Source organism: Mesoplodon densirostris, chromosome 1 (assembly GCF_025265405.1).
Source record: "Mesoplodon densirostris isolate mMesDen1 chromosome 1, mMesDen1 primary haplotype, whole genome shotgun sequence".
NCBI lineage: Eukaryota > Metazoa > Chordata > Mammalia > Artiodactyla > Ziphiidae > Mesoplodon > Mesoplodon densirostris.
Window position 1 is genome coordinate 245,301,018 of NC_082661.1, and position 22,914 is coordinate 245,323,931.

Below are 22,914 nucleotides of genomic sequence, written 5' to 3' on the forward strand. Positions count from 1 at the left end.
TTGCAACGATTTTCGCCCATTCTGAGGGATGCCTTTTGCCATTCCCGTTTTTTGAACAAAAAAGGAAAGAAAGAAAAAGAAGCAGAACACTAATGTGCGTAAAATATGCCTTTTGAAATGGTCGTTTTGAAATATGGACGTCCTTTGAATTTTTTGGTCGATATGTGACCCCAGGATTTGTTTTCAGGGCAGGTGTCATTTACAGGCCTGCAATGATTTTGAATATCAACTGACCATTAGCGCTGGGATTAAAGCTGCTGTTGCGTGAAACGGCCACAAGGTGGCAGCAGTTCTCCCTTACCAAATCTGGTTACTAGAGCAACAGAGCCTCAATGGAAGTCGTGTTCTAGATTGGAATTTAGAATGGAATGTGCCAGGAGAAAGCCCCTCAAGTTTGTCTCACTACTTATTGTTCCTGTTTTTAATTTTTTTTTATTTTCTATTACAGCAAGTTTGATTACAATGTTTGGCTTGTTGTAGGTGTAGAAGATGTGCTTCTTTTACACATATACAGATGTCTGTTCTTCCTGGGATCCTTTTCCCATGTACGTTAGCACAGAATGTTGAGTAGTATTCTCTTGGTATTCCGTAGGTCTTTGGTGATTTTATATGTCACCTGTGTTTGATTATGTCTGTTAACCCCGATATCGTAATGAAACCAATCCTCACACCTTTCCATTGGTGAACCATAAGTTTGTTTAATGAATCTGTGATTGCCCTTCTCCGTGGAAATATCTGCCCTGGTATCCATTTTTAGGTAACACCTATAAGTGATATGATACGATATGTGTCTTTCACTTTCTGACTTACTCCAAGTCACGTGATTACCTCTAGACTCATCTACGGGGCTGCAAATGGCATTGTGTCCTTTTTTTCCTTGGCTTCTATGCTGCCTTAGCGAGGTCCATTTTCAACAATGTGATTCCCTGAGGGTTGTGGATTAGCTGACCTGGGCAGCCTTACCCTGCTGGCCGGCCCTCCCCAGGTGTGCCTGGTTGAGGTCAATATAAACAGCTCTCCAGGCAGCAATAGCCCCTGAAGTTGTGCCTGACTCCATATTCTCTGCCCCGTCAGCAGTCTCAGGGCTGTGCTGGTGGGAGGGAGTGAGGGGCCAAGGCTTTGTTGGTGGCCCGGTGTGAGTGGGGCTCTGCTGGCCTTTCTGCAGGAGTTGCCAGGCTGCCACCTGTAAAGAAGAGGATGTGTCACCCATACCTTCCGATGGAATTTCTCTCCGGACAGAGGTGAGGAAGGAAAAAAGCAGTGGGGGCCGGGACAGGAGGGGTATCTCAGGCAGGGCAATAGAAAGCTTCCAGAAGAGCGCCCGGGGCCAGGACCATCCTGGCTGGCCTGCAGGCACCAAGTTGGCCTGCGTGCTGTCGCTGGTGTGGCTCCACGGCCCTTCCTCTAGGCTTTCAAGCCCTTGTACATATTCAGGTGTTTTACCTGGGAAGGGTGGGAACAGTTCAGCAGCAGCTGGCCTGGGGCTCAGCTCACGTTTACTCACAGCTGCCTCAGCACGGTCCCCCAGCTTTGCAATGAGGACGCTCCTTGCATGGGGGGTGGGTTGCTGGCTGTATGGGAGGTGATTCCCCACCTCTGACCAATTTCAGAATTGTTTACTGCTGGAGCAAGTGCCCTGATAGGGTTTCCCTCTGTATAACTGGTGGGTTCAGGTTTTTTTTTTCTCTTATGGTTCAAGTTAGATTTGATTCCTCTTTTATGTATTTATAGATATAAGCATGGAAATAATTCATTTCTATAAATACATCTGTGTGAAGGGAAGAACTTTTTTCTGTTTTATTTTAAAATTTTATTTTTTAAAATTTTGAAATTTAATTTTATTTATTTTTTTATACAGCAGGTTATTATTAGTTATGTATTTTATGCATATATATGTATACAGGTCAATCCCAATCTCCCAACTCATCCCACCACCACCACCCCATGGCTTCCCACACTTGGTGTCCATACGTTTGTTCTCTACCTCTGTGTCTCTATTTCTTCCCTGCAAACCAGTTCATCTGTACCATTTTTTAGGTTCCACATATATGCATTAATATACAATATTTGTTTTCCTCTTTCTGACTTACTTCATTCTGTATGACAGTCTCTAGATCCATCGATGTCTCTACAAATGACCCAGTTTCATTCCTTTTTATGGCTGAGTAATATTCCATTTTATATATGTACCACATCTTTATCCATTCATCTGTCTGTGGGCATTTAGCTTGCTTCCATTACCTGGCTATTGTAAATAGTGCTGCAATGATCATTGTGGTGAATGTGCCTTTTTGATTTATGGTTTTCTCTGGGTATGTGCCCAGAAGTGGGATTGCTGGATCAGATGGTAATTCTATTTCTAGTTTTTTTAAGGAAACTCCATACTGTTCTCCATAGTGACTGTATCAATTTACATCCCCACCAATAGTGGAAGAGGGCTCCTTTTGTCCACACCCTCCCCAGAATTTGTTGTTTGTAGATTTTCTGATGATGCCGATTTTAACAGGTGTGGGGTGATACCTCATTGTAGTTTTGATTTGCATTTCTCTAATAATTAGTGCTGTTGAGCAGCTTTTCATGTGCGTCTTGGCCATCTCTGTGTCTTCTTTGAAGAAACGTCTCTTTAGATCTTCTGCCCATTTTTGTATTGGGTTGTTTGTTTTTTTAATAGTAAGCTGCATGAGCTGTTTATATATATATTGGAGATTAAACCTTTGTCCATTGATTAATTTGCAACGATTTTCGCCCATTCTGAGGGATGCCTTTTGCCATTCCCGTTTTTTGAACAAAAAAGGAAAGAAAGAAAAAGAAGCAGAACACTAATGTGCGTAAAATATGCCTTTTGAAATGGTCGTTTTGAAATATGGACGTCCTTTGAATTTTTTGGTCGATATGTGACCCCAGGATTTGTTTTCAGGGCAGGTGTCATTTACAGGCCTGCAATGATTTTGAATATCAACTGACCATTAGCGCTGGGATTAAAGCTGCTGTTGCGTGAAACGGCCACAAGGTGGCAGCAGTTCTCCCTTACCAAATCTGGTTACTAGAGCAACAGAGCCTCAATGGAAGTCGTGTTCTAGATTGGAATTTAGAATGGAATGTGCCAGGAGAAAGCCCCTCAAGTTTGTCTCACTACTTCTTGTTCCTGTTTTTAATTTTTTTTTTATTTTCTATTACAGCAAGTTTGATTACAATGTTTGGCTTGTTGTAGGTGTAGAAGATGTGGTTCTTTTACACATATACAGATGTCTGTTCTTCCTGGGATCCTTTTCCCATGTACGTTAGCACAGAATGTTGAGTAGTCTTCTCTTGGTATTCCGTAGGTCTTTGGTGATTTTATATGTCACCTGTGTTTGATTATGTCTGTTAACCCCGATATCGTAATGAAACCAATCCTCACACCTTTCCATTGGTGAACCATAAGTTTGTTTAATGAATCTGTGATTGCCCTTCTCCGTGGAAATATCTGCCCTGGTATCCATTTTTAGGTAACACCTATAAGTGATATGATACGATATGTGTCTTTCACTTTCTGACTTACTCCAAGTCACGTGATTACCTCTAGACTCATCTACGGGGCTGCAAATGGCATTGTGTCCTTTTTTTCCTTGGCTTCTATTCTGCCTTAGCGAGGTCCATTTTCAACAATGTGATTCCCTGAGGGTTGTGGATTAGCTGACCTGGGCAGCCTTACGCTGCCGGCCGGCCCTCCCCAGGTGTGCCTGGTTGAGGTCAATATAAACAGCGCTCCAGGCAGCAATAGCCCCTGAAGTTGTGCCTGACTCCATATTCTCTGCCCCGTCAGCAGTCTCAGGGCTGTGCTGGTGGGAGGGAGTGAGGGGCCAAGGCTTTGTTGGTGGCCCGGTGTGAGTGGGGCTCTGCTGGCCTTTCTGCAGGAGTTGCCAGGCTGCCACCTGTAAAGAAGAGGATGTGTCACCCATACCTTCCGATGGAATTTCTCTCCGGACAGAGGTGAGGAAGGAAAAAAGCACTGGGGGCCGGGACAGGAGGGGTATCTCAGGCAGGGCAATAGAAAGCTTCCAGAAGACCGCCCGGGGCCAGGACCATCCTGGCTGGCCTGCAGGCACCAAGTTGGCCTGCGTGCTGTCGCTGGTGTGGCTCCACGGCCCTTCCTCTAGGCTTTCAAGCCCTTGTACATATTCAGGTGTTTTACCTGGGAAGGGTGGGAACAGTTCAGCTGCAGCTGGCCTGGGGCTCAGCTGACGTTTACTCACAGATGCCTCAGCACGGTCCCCCAGCTTTGCAATGAGGACGCTCCTTGCATGGGGGGTGGGTTGCTGGCTGTATGGGAGGTGATTCCCCACCTCTGACCAATTTCAGAATTGTTTACTGCTGGAGCAAGTGCCCTGATAGGGTTTCCCTCTGTATAACTGGTGGCTTCAGGGTTTTTTTTTCTTTTATGGTTCAAGTTAGATTTGATTCCTCTTTTATGTATTTATAGATATAAGCATGGAAATAATTCATTCCTATAAATACATCTGTGTGAAGGGAAGAACTTTTTTCTGTTTTATTTTAAAATTTTATTTTTTAAAATTTTGAAATTTAATTTTATTTATTTGTTTATACAGCAGGTTATTATTAGTTATGTATTTTATGCATATACATGTATACAGGTCAATCCCAATCTCCCAACTCATCCCACCACCACCACCCCATGGCTTCCCACACTTGGTGTCCATACGTTTGTTCTCTACCTCTGTGTCTCTATTTCTTCCCTGCAAACCAGTTCATCTGTACCATTTTTAGGTTCCACATATATGCATTAATATACAATATTTGTTTTCCTCTTTCTGACATACTTCATTCTGTATGACAGTCTCTAGATCCATCGATGTCTCTACAAATGACCCAGTTTCATTCCTTTTTATGGCTGAGTAATATTCCATTTTATATATGTACCACATCTTTATCCATTCATCTGTCTGTGGGCATTTAGCTTGCTTCCATTACCTGGCTATTGTAAATAGTGCTGCAATGATCATTGTGGTGAATGTGCCTTTTTGATTTATGGTTTTCTCTGGGTATGTGCCCAGAAGTGGGATTGCTGGATCAGATGGTAATTCTATTTCTAGTTTTTTTAAGGAAACTCCATACTGTTCTCCATAGTGACTGTATCAATTTACATCCCCACCAATAGTGGAAGAGGGCTCCTTTTGTCCACACCCTCCCCAGAATTTGTTGTTTGTAGATTTTCTGATGATGCCGATTTTAACAGGTGTGGGGTGATACCTCATTGTAGTTTTGATTTGCATTTCTCTAATAATTAGTGCTGTTGAGCAGCTTTTCATGTGCGTCTTGGCCATCTCTGTGTCTTCTTTGAAGAAACGTCTCTTTAGATCTTCTGCCCATTTTTGTATTGGGTTGTTTGTTTTTTTAATAGTAAGCTGCATGAGCTGTTTATATATATATTGGAGATTAAACCTTTGTCCATTGATTCATTTGCAACGATTTTCGCCCATTCTGAGGGATGCCTTTTGCCATTCCCGTTTTTTGAACAAAAAAGGAAAGAAAGAAAAAGAAGCAGAACACTAATGTGCGTAAAATATGCCTTTTGAAATGGTCGTTTTGAAATATGGACGTCCTTTGAATTTTTTGGTCGATATGTGACCCCAGGATTTGTTTTCAGGGCAGGTGTCATTTACAGGCCTGCAATGATTTTGAATATCAACTGACCATTAGCGCTGGGATTAAAGCTGCTGTTGCGTGAAACGGCCACAAGGTGGCAGCAGTTCTCCCTTACCAAATCTGGTTACTAGAGCAAAAGAGCCTCAATGGAAGTCGTGTTCTAGATTGGAATTTAGAATGGAATGTGCCAGGAGAAAGCCCCTCAAGTTTGTCTCACTACTTCTTGTTCCTGTTTTTATTTTATTTTTTTATTTTCTATTACAGCAAGTTTGATTACAATGTTTGGCTTGTTGTAGGTGTAGAAGATGTGGTTCTTTTACACATATACAGATGTCTGTTCTTCCTGGGATCCTTTTCCCATGTATGTTAGGACAGAATGTTGAGTAGTCTTCTCTTGGTATTCCGTAGGTCTTTGGTGATTTTATATGTCACCTGTGTTTGATTATGTCTGTTAACCCCGATAGCGTAATGAAACCAATCCTCACACCTTTCCATTGGTGAACCATAAGTTTGTTTAATGAATCTGTGATTGCCCTTCTCCGTGGAAATATCTGCCCTGGTATCCATTTTTAGGTAACACCTATAAGTGATATGATACGATATGTGTCTTTCACTTTCTGACTTACTCCAAGTCACGTGATTACCTCTAGACTCATCTACGGGGCTGCAAATGGCATTGTGTCCTTTTTTTCCTTGGCTTCTATTCTGCCTTAGCGAGGTCCATTTTCAACAATGTGATTCCCTGAGGGTTGTGGATTAGCTGACCTGGGCAGCCTTACCCTGCCGGCCGGCCCTCCCCAGGTGTGCCTGGTTGAGGTCAATATAAACAGCGCTCCAGGCAGCAATAGCCCCTGAAGTTGTGCCTGACTCCATATTCTCTGCCCCGTCAGCAGTCTCGGGGCTGTGCTGGTGGAAGGGAGTGAGGGGCCAAGGCTTTGTTGGTGGCCCGGTGTGAGTGGGGCTCTGCTGGCCTTTCTGCAGGAGTTGCCAGGCTGCCACCTGTAAAGAAGAGGATGTGTCACCCATACCTTCCGATGGAATTTCTCTCCGGACAGAGGTGAGGAAGGAAAAAAGCAGTGGGGGCCGGGACAGGAGGGGTATCTCAGGCAGGGCAATAGAAAGCTTCCAGAAGAGCGCCCGGGGCCAGGACCATCCTGGCTGGCCTGCAGGCACCAAGTTGGCCTGCGTGCTGTCGCTGGTGTGGCTCCACGGCCCTTCCTCTAGGCTTTCAAGCCCTTGTACATATTCAGGTGTTTTACCTGGGAAGGGTGGGAACAGTTCAGCTGCAGCTGGCCTGGGGCTCAGCTCACGTTTACTCACAGCTGCCACAGCACGGTCCCCCAGCTTTGCAATGAGGACGCTCCTTGCATGGGGGGTGGGTTGCTGGCTGTATGGGAGGTGATTCCCCACCTCTGACCAATTTCAGAATTGTTTACTGCTGGAGCAAGTGCCCTGATAGTGTTTCCCTCTGTATAACTGGTGGGTTCAGGTTTTTTTTTCTCTTATGGTTCAAGTTAGATTTGATTCCTCTTTTATGTATTTATAGATATAAGCATGGAAAAAATTCATTCCTATAAATACATCTGTGTGAAGGGAAGAACTTTTTTCTGTTTTATTTTAAAATTTTATTTTTTAAAATTTTGAAATTTAATTTTATTTATTTTTTTATACAGCAGGTTATTATTAGTTATGTATTTTATGCATATATATGTATACAGGTCAATCCCAATCTCCCAACTCATCCCACCACCACCACCCCATGGCTTCCCACACTTGGTGTCCATACATTTGTTCTCTACCTCTGTGTCTCTATTTCTTCCCTGCAAACCAGTTCATCTGTACCATTTTTTAGGTTCCACATATATGCATTAATATACAATATTTGTTTTCCTCTTTCTGACTTACTTCATTCTGTATGACAGTCTCTAGATCCATCGATGTCTCTACAAATGACCCAGTTTCATTCCTTTTTATGGCTGAGTAATATTCCATTTTATATATGTACCACATCTTTATCCATTCATCTGTCTGTGGGCATTTAGCTTGCTTCCATTACCTGGCTATTGTAAATAGTGCTGCAATGATCATTGTGGTGAATGTGCCTTTTTGATTTATGGTTTTCTATGGGTATGTGCCCAGAAGTGGGATTGCTGGATCAGATGGTAATTCTATTTCTAGTTTTTTTAAGGAAACTCCATACTGTTCTCCATAGTGACTGTATCAATTTACATCCCCACCAATAGTGGAAGAGGGCTCCTTTTGTCCACACCCTCCCCAGAATTTGTTGTTTGTAGATTTTCTGATGATGCCGATTTTAACAGGTGTGGGGTGATACCTCATTGTAGTTTTGATTTGCATTTCTCTAATAATTAGTGCTGTTGAGCAGCTTTTCATGTGCGTCTTGGCCATCTCTGTGTCTTCTTTGAAGAAACGTCTCTTTAGATCTTCTGCCCATTTTTGTATTGGGTTGTTTGTTTTTTTAATAGTAAGCTGCATGAGCTGTTTATATATATATATTGGAGATTAAACCTTTGTCCATTGATTCATTTGCAACGATTTTCGCCCATTCTGAGGGATGCCTTTTTCCATTCCCGTTTTTTGAACAAAAAAGGAAAGAAAGAAAAAGAAGCAGAACACTAATGTGCGTAAAATATGCCTTTTGAAATGGTCGTTTTGAAATATGGACGTCCTTTGAATTTTTTGGTCGATATGTGACCCCAGGATTTGTTTTCAGGGCAGGTGTCATTTACAGGCCTGCAATGATTTTGAATATCAACTGACCATTAGCGCTGGGATTAAAGCTGCTGTTGCGTGAAACGGCCACAAGGTGGCAGCAGTTCTCCCTTACCAAATCTGGTTACTAGAGCAACAGAGCCTCAATGGAAGTCGTGTTCTAGATTGGAATTTAGAATGGAATGTGCCAGGAGAAAGCCCCTCAAGTTTGTCTCACTACTTCTTGTTCCTGTTTTTAATTTTTTTTTATTTTCTATTACAGCAAGTTTGATTACAATGTTTGGCTTGTTGTAGGTGTAGAAGATGTGGTTCTTTTACACATATACAGATGTCTGTTCTTCCTGGGATCCTTTTCCCATGTACGTTAGGACAGAATGTTGAGTAGTCTTCTCTTGGTATTCCGTAGGTCTTTGGTGATTTTATATGTCACCTGTGTTTGATTATGTCTGTTAACCCCGATATCATAATGAAAACAATCCTCACACCTTTCCATTGGTGAACCATAAGTTTGTTTAATGAATCTGTGATTGCCCTTCTCCGTGGAAATATCTGCCCTGGTATCCATTTTTAGGTAACACCTATAAGTGATATGATACGATATGTGTCTTTCACTTTCTGACTTACTCCAAGTCACGTGATTACCTCTAGACTCATCTACGGGGCTGCAAATGGCATTGTGTCCTTTTTTTCCTTGGCTTCTATTCTGCCTTAGCGAGGTCCATTTTCAACAATGTGATTCCCTGAGGGTTGTGGATTAGCTGACCTGGGCAGCCTTACCCTGCCGGCCGGCCCTCCCCAGGTGTGCCTGGTTGAGGTCAATATAAACAGCGCTCCAGGCAGCAATAGCCCCTGAAGTTGTGCCTGACTCCATATTCTCTGCCCCGTCAGCAGTCTCAGGGCTGTGCTGGTGGGAGGGAGTGAGGGGCCAAGGCTTTGTTGGTGGCCCGGTGTGAGTGGGGCTCTGCTGGCCTTTCTGCAGGAGTTGCCAGGCTGCCACCTGTAAAGAAGAGGATGTGTCACCCATACCTTCCGATGGAATTTCTCTCTGGACAGAGGTGAGGAAGGAAAAAAGCAGTGGGGGCCGGGACAGGACGGGTATCTCAGGCAGGGCAATAGAAAGCTTCCAGAAGAGCGCCCGGGGCCAGGACCATCCTGGCTGGCCTGCAGGCACCAAGTTGGCCTGCGTGCTGTCGCTGGTGTGGCTCCACGGCCCTTCCTCTAGGCTTTCAAGCCCTTGTACATATTCAGGTGTTTTACCTGGGAAGGGTGGGAACAGTTCAGCTGCAGCTGGCCTGGGGCTCAGCTGACGTTTACTCACTGATGCCTCAGCACGGTCCCCCAGCTTTGCAATGAGGACGCTCCTTGCATGGGGGGTGGGTTGCTGGCTGTATGGGAGGTGATTCCCCACCTCTGACCAATTTCAGAATTGTTTACTGCTGGAGCAAGTGCCCTGATAGGGTTTCCCTCTGTATAACTGGTGGGTTCAGGGTTTTTATTTCTTTTATGGTTCAAGTTAGATTTGATTCCTCTTTTATGTATTTATAGATATAAGCATGGAAATAATTCATTCCTATAAATACATCTGTGTGAAGGGAAGAACTTTTTTCTGTTTTATTTTAAAATTTTATTTTTTAAAATTTTGAAATTTAATTTTATTTATTTGTTTATACAGCAGGTTATTATTAGTTATGTATTTTATGCATATACATGTATACAGGTCAATCCCAATCTCCCAACTCATCCCACCACCACCACCCCATGGCTTCCCACACTTGGTGTCCATACGTTTGTTCTCTACCTCTGTGTCTCTATTTCTTCCCTGCAAACCAGTTCATCTGTACCATTTTTAGGTTCCACATATATGCATTAATATACAATATTTGTTTTCCTCTTTCTGACTTACTTCATTCTGTATGACAGTCTCTAGATCCATCGATGTCTCTACAAATGACCCAGTTTCATTCCTTTTTATGGCTGAGTAATATTCCATTTTATATATGTACCACATCTTTATCCATTCATCTGTCTGTGGGCATTTAGCTTGCTTCCATTACCTGGCTATTGTAAATAGTGCTGCAATGATCATTGTGGTGAATGTGCCTTTTTGATTTATGGTTTTCTCTGGGTATGTGCCCAGAAGTGGGATTGCTGGATCAGATGGTAATTCTATTTCTAGTTTTTTTAAGGAAACTCCATACTGTTCTCCATAGTGACTGTATCAATTTACATCCTCACCAATAGTGGAAGAGGGCTCCTTTTGTCCACACCCTCCCCAGAATTTGTTGTTTGTAGATTTTCTGATGATGCCGATTTTAACAGGTGTGGGGTGATACCTCATTGTAGTTTTGATTTGCATTTCTCTAATAATTAGTGCTGTTGAGCAGCTTTTCATGTGCGTCTTGGCCATCTCTGTGTCTTCTTTGAAGAAACGTCTCTTTAGATCTTCTGCCCATTTTTGTATTGGGTTGTTTGTTTTTTTAATAGTAAGCTGCATGAGCTGTTTATATATATATATTGGAGATTAAACCTTTGTCCATTGATTCATTTGCAACGATTTTCGCCCATTCTGAGGGATGCCTTTTTCCATTCCCGTTTTTTGAACAAAAAAGGAAAGAAAGAAAAAGAAGCAGAACACTAATGTTCGTAAAATATGCCTTTTGAAATGGTCGTTTTGAAATATGGACGTCCTTTGAATTTTTTGGTCGATATGTGACCCCAGGATTTGTTTTCAGGGCAGGTGTCATTTACAGGCCTGCAATGATTTTGAATATCAACTGACCATTAGCGCTGGGATTAAAGCTGCTGTTGCGTGAAACGGCCACAAGGTGGCAGCAGTTCTCCCTTACCAAATCTGGTTACTAGAGCAACAGAGCCTCAATGGAAGTCGTGTTCTAGATTGGAATTTAGAATGGAATGTGCCAGGAGAAAGCCCCTCAAGTTTGTCTCACTACTTCTTGTTCCTGTTTTTATTTTATTTTTTTATTTTCTATTACAGCAAGTTTGATTACAATGTTTGGCTTCTTGTAGGTGTAGAAGATGTGGTTCTTTTACACATATACAGATGTCTGTTCTTCCTGGGATCCTTTTCCCATGTACGTTAGGACAGAATGTTGAGTAGTCTTCTCTTGGTATTCCGTAGGTCTTTGGTGATTTTATATGTCACCTGTGTTTGATTATGTCTGTTAACCCCGATACCGTAATGAAACCAATCCTCACACCTTTCCATTGGTGAACCATAAGTTTGTTTAATGAATCTGTGATTGCCCTTCTCCGTGGAAATATCTGCCCTGGTATCCATTTTTAGGTAACACCTATAAGTGATATGATACGATATGTGTCTTTCACTTTCTGACTTACTCCAAGTCACGTGATTACCTCTAGACTCATCTACGGGGCTGCAAATGGCATTGTGTCCTTTTTTTCCTTGGCTTCTATTCTGCCTTAGCGAGGTCCATTTTCAACAATGTGATTCCCTGAGGGTTGTGGATTAGCTGACCTGGGCAGCCTTACCCTGCCTGCCGGCCCTCCCCAGGTGTGCCTGGTTGAGGTCAAGATAAACAGCGCTCCAGGCAGCAATAGCCCCTGAAGTTGTGCCTGACTCCATATTCTCTGCCCCGTCAGCAGTCTCAGGGCTGTGCTGGTGGGAGGGAGTGAGGGGCCAAGGCTTTGTTGGTGGCCCGGTGTGAGTGGGGCTCTGCTGGCCTTTCTGCAGGAGTTGCCAGGCTGCCACCTGTAAAGAAGAGGATGTGTCACCCATACCTTCCGATGGAATTTCTCTCCGGACAGATGTGAGGAAGGAAAAAAGCAGTGGGGGCCGGGACAGGAGTGGTATCTCAGGCAGGGCAATAGAAAGCTTCCAGAAGAGCGCCCGGGGCCAGGACCATCCTGGCTGGCCTGCAGGCACCAAGTTGTCGCTGGTGTAGCTCCACGGCCCTTCCTCTAGGCTTTCAAGCCCTTGTACATATTCAGGTGTTTTACCTGGGAAGGGTGGGAACAGTTAAGCAGCAGCTGGCCTGAGGCTCAGCTCACGTTTACTCACAGATGCCTCAGCACGGTCCCCCAGCTTTGCAATGAGGACGCTCCTTGCATGGGGGGTGGGTTGCTGGCTGTATGGGAGGTGATTCCCCACCTCTGACCAATTTCAGAATTGTTTACTGCTGGAGCAAGTGCCCTGATAGGGTTTCCCTCTGTATAACTGGTGGCTTCAGGGTTTTTTTTTCTTTTATGGTTCAAGTTAGATTTGATTCCTCTTTTATGTATTTATAGATATAAGCATGGAAATAATTCATTCCTATAAATACATCTGTGTGAAGGGAAGAACTTTTTTCTGTTTTATTTTAAAATTTTATTTTTTAAAATTTTGAAATTTAATTTTATTTATTTGTTTATACAGCAGGTTATTATTAGTTATGTATTTTATGCATATACATGTATACAGGTCAATCCCAATCTCCCAACTCATCCCACCACCACCACCCCATGGCTTCCCACACTTGGTGTCCATACGTTTGTTCTCTACCTCTGTGTCTCTATTTCTTCCCTGCAAACCAGTTCATCTGTACCATTTTTAGGTTCCACATATATGCATTAATATACAATATTTGTTTTCCTCTTTCTGACTTACTTCATTCTGTATGACAGTCTCTAGATCCATCGATGTCTCTACAAATGACCCAGTTTCATTCCTTTTTATGGCTGAGTAATATTCCATTTTATATATGTACCACATCTTTATCCATTCATCTGTCTGTGGGCATTTAGCTTGCTTCCATTACCTGGCTATTGTAAATAGTGCTGCAATGATCATTGTGGTGAATGTGCCTTTTTGATTTATGGTTTTCTCTGGGTATGTGCCCAGAAGTGGGATTGCTGGATCAGATGGTAATTCTATTTCTAGTTTTTTTAAGGAAACTCCATACTGTTCTCCATAGTGACTGTATCAATTTACATCCCCACCAATAGTGGAAGAGGGCTCCTTTTGTCCACACCCTCCCCAGAATTTGTTGTTTGTAGATTTTCTGATGATGCCGATTTTAACAGGTGTGGGGTGATACCTCATTGTAGTTTTGATTTGCATTTCTCTAATAATTAGTGCTGTTGAGCAGCTTTTCATGTGCGTCTTGGCCATCTCTGTGTCTTCTTTGAAGAAACGTCTCTTTAGATCTTCTGCCCATTTTTGTATTGGGTTGTTTGTTTTTTTAATAGTAAGCTGCATGAGCTGTTTATATATATATATTGGAGATTAAACCTTTGTCCATTGATTCATTTGCAACGATTTTCGCCCATTCTGAGGGATGCCTTTTTCCATTCCCGTTTTTTGAACAAAAAAGGAAAGAAAGAAAAAGAAGCAGAACACTAATGTGCGTAAAATATGCCTTTTGAAATGGTCGTTTTGAAATATGGACGTCCTTTGAATTTTTTGGTCGATATGTGACCCCAGGATTTGTTTTCAGGGCAGGTGTCATTTACAGGCCTGCAATGATTTTGAATATCAACTGACCATTAGCGCTGGGATTAAAGCTGCTGTTGCGTGAAACGGCCACAAGGTGGCAGCAGTTCTCCCTTACCAAATCTGGTTACTAGAGCAACAGAGCCTCAATGGAAGTCGTGTTCTAGATTGGAATTTAGAATGGAATGTGCCAGGAGAAAGCCCCTCAAGTTTGTCTCACTACTTCTTGTTCCTGTTTTTATTTTATTTTTTTATTTTCTATTACAGCAAGTTTGATTACAATGTTTGGCTTCTTGTAGGTGTAGAAGATGTGGTTCTTTTACACATATACAGATGTCTGTTCTTCCTGGGATCCTTTTCCCATGTACGTTAGGACAGAATGTTGAGTAGTCTTCTCTTGGTATTCCGTAGGTCTTTGGTGATTTTATATGTCACCTGTGTTTGATTATGTCTGTTAACCCCGATACCGTAATGAAACCAATCCTCACACCTTTCCATTGGTGAACCATAAGTTTGTTTAATGAATCTGTGATTGCCCTTCTCCGTGGAAATATCTGCCCTGGTATCCATTTTTAGGTAACACCTATAAGTGATATGATACGATATGTGTCTTTCACTTTCTGACTTACTCCAAGTCACGTGATTACCTCTAGACTCATCTACGGGGCTGCAAATGGCATTGTGTCCTTTTTTTCCTTGGCTTCTATTCTGCCTTAGCGAGGTCCATTTTCAACAATGTGATTCCCTGAGGGTTGTGGATTAGCTGACCTGGGCAGCCTTACCCTGCCTGCCGGCCCTCCCCAGGTGTGCCTGGTTGAGGTCAAGATAAACAGCGCTCCAGGCAGCAATAGCCCCTGAAGTTGTGCCTGACTCCATATTCTCTGCCCCGTCAGCAGTCTCAGGGCTGTGCTGGTGGGAGGGAGTGAGGGGCCAAGGCTTTGTTGGTGGCCCGGTGTGAGTGGGGCTCTGCTGGCCTTTCTGCAGGAGTTGCCAGGCTGCCACCTGTAAAGAAGAGGATGTGTCACCCATACCTTCCGATGGAATTTCTCTCCGGACAGATGTGAGGAAGGAAAAAAGCAGTGGGGGCCGGGACAGGAGTGGTATCTCAGGCAGGGCAATAGAAAGCTTCCAGAAGAGCGCCCGGGGCCAGGACCATCCTGGCTGGCCTGCAGGCACCAAGTTGTCGCTGGTGTAGCTCCACGGCCCTTCCTCTAGGCTTTCAAGCCCTTGTACATATTCAGGTGTTTTACCTGGGAAGGGTGGGAACAGTTAAGCAGCAGCTGGCCTGGGGCTCAGCTCACGTTTACTCACAGATGCCTCAGCACGGTCCCCCAGCTTTGCAATGAGGACGCTCCTTGCATGGGGGGTGGGTTGCTGGCTGTATGGGAGGTGATTCCCCACCTCTGACCAATTTCAGAATTGTTTACTGCTGGAGCAAGTGCCCTGATAGGGTTTCCCTCTGTATAACTGGTGGCTTCAGGGTTTTTTTTTCTTTTATGGTTCAAGTTAGATTTGATTCCTCTTTTATGTATTTATAGATATAAGCATGGAAATAATTCATTCCTATAAATACATCTGTGTGAAGGGAAGAAATTTTTTCTGTTTTATTTTAAAATTTTATTTTTTAAAATTTTGAAATTTAATTTTATTTATTTGTTTATACAGCAGGTTATTATTAGTTATGTATTTTATGCATATACATGTATACAGGTCAATCCCAATCTCCCAACTCATCCCACCACCACCACCCCATGGCTTCCCACACTTGGTGTCCATACGTTTGTTCTCTACCTCTGTGTCTCTATTTCTTCCCTGCAAACCAGTTCATCTGTACCATTTTTAGGTTCCACATATATGCATTAATATACAATATTTGTTTTCCTCTTTCTGACTTACTTCATTCTGTATGACAGTCTCTAGATCCATCGATGTCTCTACAAATGACCCAGTTTCATTCCTTTTTATGGCTGAGTAATATTCCATTTTATATATGTACCACATCTTTATCCATTCATCTGTCTGTGGGCATTTAGCTTGCTTCCATTACCTGGCTATTGTAAATAGTGCTGCAATGATCATTGTGGTGAATGTGCCTTTTTGATTTATGGTTTTCTCTGGGTATGTGCCCAGAAGTGGGATTGCTGGATCAGATGGTAATTCTATTTCTAGTTTTTTTAAGGAAACTCCATACTGTTCTCCATAGTGACTGTATCAATTTACATCCCCACCAATAGTGGAAGAGGGCTCCTTTTGTCCACACCCTCCCCAGAATTTGTTGTTTGTAGATTTTCTGATGATGCCGATTTTAACAGGTGTGGGGTGATACCTCATTGTAGTTTTGATTTGCATTTCTCTAATAATTAGTGCTGTTGAGCAGCTTTTCATGTGCGTCTTGGCCATCTCTGTGTCTTCTTTGAAGAAACGTCTCTTTAGATCTTCTGCCCATTTTTGTATTGGGTTGTTTGTTTTTTTAATAGTAAGCTGCATGAGCTGTTTATATATATATATTGGAGATTAAACCTTTGTCCATTGATTCATTTGCAACGATTTTCGCCCATTCTGAGGGATGCCTTTTTCCATTCCCGTTTTTTGAACAAAAAAGGAAAGAAAGAAAAAGAAGCAGAACACTAATGTGCGTAAAATATGCCTTTTGAAATGGTCGTTTTGAAATATGGACGTCCTTTGAATTTTTTGGTCGATATGTGACCCCAGGATTTGTTTTCAGGGCAGGTGTCATTTACAGGCCTGCAATGATTTTGAATATCAACTGACCATTAGCGCTGGGATTAAAGCTGCTGTTGCGTGAAACGGCCACAAGGTGGCAGCAGTTCTCCCTTACCAAATCTGGTTACTAGAGCAACAGAGCCTCAATGGAAGTCGTGTTCTAGATTGGAATTTAGAATGGAATGTGCCAGGAGAAAGCCCCTCAAGTTTGTCTCACTACTTCTTGTTCCTGTTTTTATTTTATTTTTTTATTTTCTATTACAGCAAGTTTGATTACAATGTTTGGCTTGTTGTAGGTGTAGAAGATGTGGTTCTTTTACACATATACAGATGTCTGTTCTTCCTGGGATCCTTTTCCCATGTACGTTAGGACAGAATGTTGAGTAGTCTTCTCTTGGTATTCCGTAGGTCTTTGGTGATTTTATATGTCACCTGTGTTTGATTATGTCTGTTAACCCCGATATCGTAATGAAACCAATCCTCACACCTTTCCATTGGTGAACCATAAGTTTGTTTAATGAATCTGTGATTGCCCTTCTCCGTGGAAATATCTGCCTTGGTATCCATTTTTAGGTAACACCTATAAGTGATATGATACGATATGTGTCTTTCACTTTCTGACTTACTCCAAGTCACGTGATTACCTCTAGACTCATCTACGGGGCTGCAAATGGCATTGTGTCCTTTTTTTCCTTGGCTTCTATTCTGCCTTAGCGAGGTCCATTTTCAACAATGTGATTCCCTGAGGGTTGTGGATTAGCTGACCTGGGCAGCCTTACCCTGCCGGCCAGCCCTCCCCAGGTGTGCCTGGTTGAGGTCAATATAAACAGCGCTCCAGGCAGCAATAGCCCCTGAAGTTGTGCCTGACTCCATATTCTCTGCCCCGTCAGCAGTCTCAGGGCTGTGCTGGTGGGAGGGAGTGAGGGGCCAAGGCTTTGTTGGTGGCCCGGTGTGAGTGGGGCTCTGCTGGCCTTTCTGCAGGAGTTGCCAGGCTGCCACCTGTAAAGAAGAGGATGTGTCACCCATACCTTCCGATGGAATTTCTCTCCGGACAGAGGTGAGGAAGGAAAAAAGCAGTGGGGGCTGGGACAGGAGGGGTATCTCAGGCAGGGCAATAGAAAGCTTCCAGAAGAGCGCCCGGGGACAGGACCATCCTGGCTGGCCTGCAGGCACCAAGTTGGCCTGCGTGCTGTCGCTGGTATGGCTCCACGGCCCTTCCTCTAGGCTTTCAAGCCCTTGTACATATTCAGGTGTTTTACCTGGGAAGGGTGGGAACAGTTCAGCAGCAGCTGGCCTGGGGCTCAGCTCACGTTTACTCACTGATGCCTCAGCACGGTCCCCCAGCTTTGCAATGAGGACGCTCCTTGCATGGGGGGTGGGTTGCTGGCTGTATGGGAGGTGATTCCCCACCTCTGACCAATTTCAGAATTGTTTACTGCTGGAGCAAGTGCCCTGATAGGGTTTCCCTCTGTATAACTGGTGGCTTCAGGGTTTTTTTTTCTTTTATGGTTCAAGTTAGATTTGATTCCTCTTTTATGTATTTATAGATATAAGCATGGAAATAATTCATTCCTATAAATACATCTGTGTGAAGGGAAGAACTTTTTTCTGTTTTATTTTAAAATTTTATTTTTTAAAATTTTGAAATTTAATTTTATTTATTTGTTTATACAGCAGGTTATTATTAGTTATGTATTTTATGCATATACATGTATACAGGTCAATCCCAATCTCCCAACTCATCCCACCACCACCACCCCATGGCTTCCCACACTTGGTGTCCATACGTTTGTTCTCTACCTCTGTGTCTCTATTTCTTCCCTGCAAACCAGTTCATCTGTACCATTTTTAGGTTCCACATATATGCATTAATATACAATATTTGTTTTCCTCTTTCTGACTTACTTCATTCTGTATGACAGTCTCTAGATCCATCGATGTCTCTACAAATGACCCAGTTTCATTCCTTTTTATGGCTGAGTAATATTCCATTTTATATATGTACCACATCTTTATCCATTCATCTGTCTGTGGGCATTTAGCTTGCTTCCATTACCTGGCTATTGTAAATAGTGCTGCAATGATCATTGTGGTGAATGTGCCTTTTTGATTTATGGTTTTCTCTGGGTATGTGCCCAGAAGTGGGATTGCTGGATCAGATGGTAATTCTATTTCTAGTTTTTTTAAGGAAACTCCATACTGTTCTCCATAGTGACTGTATCAATTTACATCCCTACCAATAGTGGAAGAGGGCTCCTTTTGTCCACACCCTCCCCAGAATTTGTTGTTTGTAGATTTTCTGATGCCGATTTTAACAGCTGTGGGGTGATACCTCATTGTAGTTTTGATTTGCATTTCTCTAATAATTAGTGCTGTTGAGCAGCTTTTCATGTGCGTCTTGGCCATCTCTGTGTCTTCTTTGAAGAAACGTCTCTTTAGATCTTCTGCCCATTTTTGTATTGGGTTGTTTGTTTTTTTAATAGTAAGCTGCATGAGCTGTTTATATATATATATTGGAGATTAAACCTTTGTCCATTGATTCATTTGCAACGATTTTCGCCCATTCTGAGGGATGCCTTTTTCCATTCCCGTTTTTTGAACAAAAAAGGAAAGAAAGAAAAAGAAGCAGAACACTAATGTGCGTAAAATATGCCTTTTGAAATGGTCGTTTTGAAATATGGACGTCCTTTGAATTTTTTGGTCGATATGTGACCCCAGGATTTGTTTTCAGGGCAGGTGTCATTTACAGGCCTGCAATGATTTTGAATATCAACTGACCATTAGCGCTGGGATTAAAGCTGCTGTTGCGTGAAACGGCCACAAGGTGGCAGCAGTTCTCCCTTACCAAATCTGGTTACTAGAGCAACAGAGCCTCAATGGAAGTCGTGTTCTAGATTGGAATTTAGAATGGAATGTGCCAGGAGAAAGCCCCTCAAGTTTGTCTCACTACTTCTTGTTCCTGTTTTTATTTTATTTTTTTATTTTCTATTACAGCAAGTTTGATTACAATGTTTGGCTTCTTGTAGGTGTAGAAGATGTGGTTCTTTTACACATATACAGATGTCTGTTCTTCCTGGGATCCTTTTCCCATGTACGTTAGCACAGAATGTTGAGTAGTCTTCTCTTGGTATTCCGTAGGTCTTTGGTGATTTTATATGTCACCTGTGTTTGATTATGTCTGTTAACCCCGATATTGTAATGAAACCAATCCTCACACCTTTCCATTGGTGAACCATAAGTTTGTTTAATGAATCTGTGATTGCCCTTCTCCGTGGAAATATCTGCCCTGGTATCCATTTTTAGGTAACACCTATAAGTGATATGATACGATATGTGTCTTTCACTTTCTGACTTATTCCAAGTCACGTGATTACCTCTAGACTCATCTACGGGGCTGCAAATGGCATTGTGTCCTTTTTTTCCTTGGCTTCTATTCTGCCTTAGCGAGGTCCATTTTCAACAATGTGATTCCCTGAGGGTTGTGGATTAGCTGACCTGGGCAGCCTTACCCTGCCGGCCGGCCCTCCCCAGGTGTGCCTGGTTGAGGTCAATATAAACAGCGCTCCAGGCAGCAATAGCCCCTGAAGTTGTGCCTGACTCCATATTCTCTGCCCCGTCAGCAGTCTCAGGGCTGTGCTGGTGGGAGGGAGTGAGGGGCCAAGGCTTTGTTGGTGGCCCGGTGTGAGTGGGGCTCTGCTGGCCTTTCTGCAGGAGTTGCCAGGCTGCCACCTGTAAAGAAGAGGATGTGTCACCCATACCTTCCGATGGAATTTCTCTCCGGACAGAGGTGAGGAAGGAAAAAAGCAGTGGGGGCCGGGACAGGAGTGGTATCTCAGGCAGGGCAATAGAAAGCTTCCAGAAGAGCGCCCGGGGCCAGGACCATCCTGGCTGGCCTGCAGGCACCAAGTTGGCCTGCGTGCTGTCGCTGGTGTGGCTCCACGGCCCTTCCTCTAGGCTTTCAAGCCCTTGTACATATTCAGGTGTTTTACCTGGGAAGGGTGGGAACAGTTCAGCTGCAGCTGGCCTGGGGCTCAGCTCACGTTTACTCACTGATGCCTCAGCACGGTCCCCCAGCTTTGCAATGAGGACGCTCCTTGCATGGGGGGTGGGTTGCTGGCTGTATGGGAGGTGATTCCCCACCTCTGACCAATTTCAGAATTGTTTACTGCTGGAGCAAGTGCCCTGATAGGGTTTCCCTCTGTATAACTGGTGGCTTCAGGGTTTTTTTTTCTTTTATGGTTCAAGTTAGATTTGATTCCTCTTTTATGTATTTATAGATATAAGCATGGAAATAATTCATTCCTATAAATACATCTGTGTGAAGGGAAGAACTTTTTTCTGTTTTATTTTAAAATTTTATTTTTTTAAATTTTGAAATTTAATTTTATTTATTTGTTTATACAGCAGGTTATTATTAGTTATGTATTTTATGCATATACATGTATACAGGTCAATCCCAATCTCCCAACTCATCCCACCACCACCACCCCATGGCTTCCCACACTTGGTGTCCATACGTTTGTTCTCTACCTCTGTGTCTCTATTTCTTCCCTGCAAACCAGTTCATCTGTACCATTTTTAGGTTCCACATATATGCATTAATATACAATATTTGTTTTCCTCTTTCTGACTTACTTCATTCTGTATGACAGTCTCTAGATCCATCGATGTCTCTACAAATGACCCAGTTTCATTCCTTTTTATGGCTGAGTAATATTCCATTTTATATATGTACCACATCTTTATCCATTCATCTGTCTGTGGGCATTTAGCTTGCTTCCATTACCTGGCTATTGTAAATAGTGCTGCAATGATCATTGTGGTGAATGTGCCTTTTTGATTTATGGTTTTCTCTGGGTATGTGCCCAGAAGTGGGATTGCTGGATCAGATGGTAATTCTATTTCTAGTTTTTTTAAGGAAACTCCATACTGTTCTCCATAGTGACTGTATCAATTTACATCCCCACCAATAGTGGAAGAGGGCTCCTTTTGTCCACACCCTCCCCAGAATTTGTTGTTTGTAGATTTTCTGATGATGCCGATTTTAACAGGTGTGGGGTGATACCTCATTGTAGTTTTGATTTGCATTTCTCTAATAATTAGTGCTGTTGAGCAGCTTTTCATGTGCGTCTTGGCCATCTCTGTGTCTTCTTTGAAGAAACGTCTCTTTAGATCTTCTGCCCATTTTTGTATTGGGTTGTTTGTTTTTTTAATAGTAAGCTGCATGAGCTGTTTATATATATATATTGGAGATTAAACCTTTGTCCATTGATTCATTTGCAATGATTTTCGCCCATTCTGAGGGATGCCTTTTTCCATTCCCGTTTTTTGAACAAAAAAGGAAAGAAAGAAAAAGAAGCAGAACACTAATGTGCGTAAAATATGCCTTTTGAAATGGTCGTTTTGAAATATGGACGTCCTTTGAATTTTTTGGTCGATATGTGACCCCAGGATTTGTTTTCAGGGCAGGTGTCATTTACAGGCCTGCAATGATTTTGAATATCAACTGACCATTAGCGCTGGGATTAAAGCTGCTGTTGCGTGAAACGGCCACAAGGTGGCAGCAGTTCTCCCTTACCAAATCTGGTTACTAGAGCAACAGAGCCTCAATGGAAGTCGTGTTCTAGATTGGAATTTAGAATGGAATGTGCCAGGAGAAAGCCCCTCAAGTTTGTCTCACTACTTCTTGTTCCTGTTTTTAATTTTTTTTTAATTTTCTATTACAGCAAGTTTGATTACAATGTTTGGCTTGTTGTAGGTGTAGAAGATGTGGTTCTTTTACACATATACAGATGTCTGTTCTTCCTGGGATCCTTTTCCCATGTACGTTAGCACAGAATGTTGAGTAGTCTTCTCTTGGTATTCCGTAGGTCTTTGGTGATTTTATATGTCACCTGTGTTTGATTATGTCTGTTAACCCCGATATCGTAATGAAACCAATCCTCACACCTTTCCATTGGTGAACCATAAGTTTGTTTAATGAATCTGTGATTGCCCTTCTCCGTGGAAATATCTGCCCTGGTATCCATTTTTAGGTAACACCTATAAGTGATATGATACGATATGTGTCTTTCACTTTCTGACTTACTCCAAGTCACGTGATTACCTCTAGACTCATCTACGGGGCTGCAAATGGCATTGTGTCCTTTTTTTCCTTGGCTTCTATTCTGCCTTAGCGAGGTCCATTTTCAACAATGTGATTCCCTGAGGGTTGTGGATTAGCTGACCTGGGCAGCCTTACCCTGCCGGCCGGCCCTCCCCAGGTGTGCCTGGTTGAGGTCAATATAAACAGCGCTCCAGGCAGCAATAGCCCCTGAAGTTGTGCCTGACTCCATATTCTCTGCCCCGTCAGCAGTCTCGGG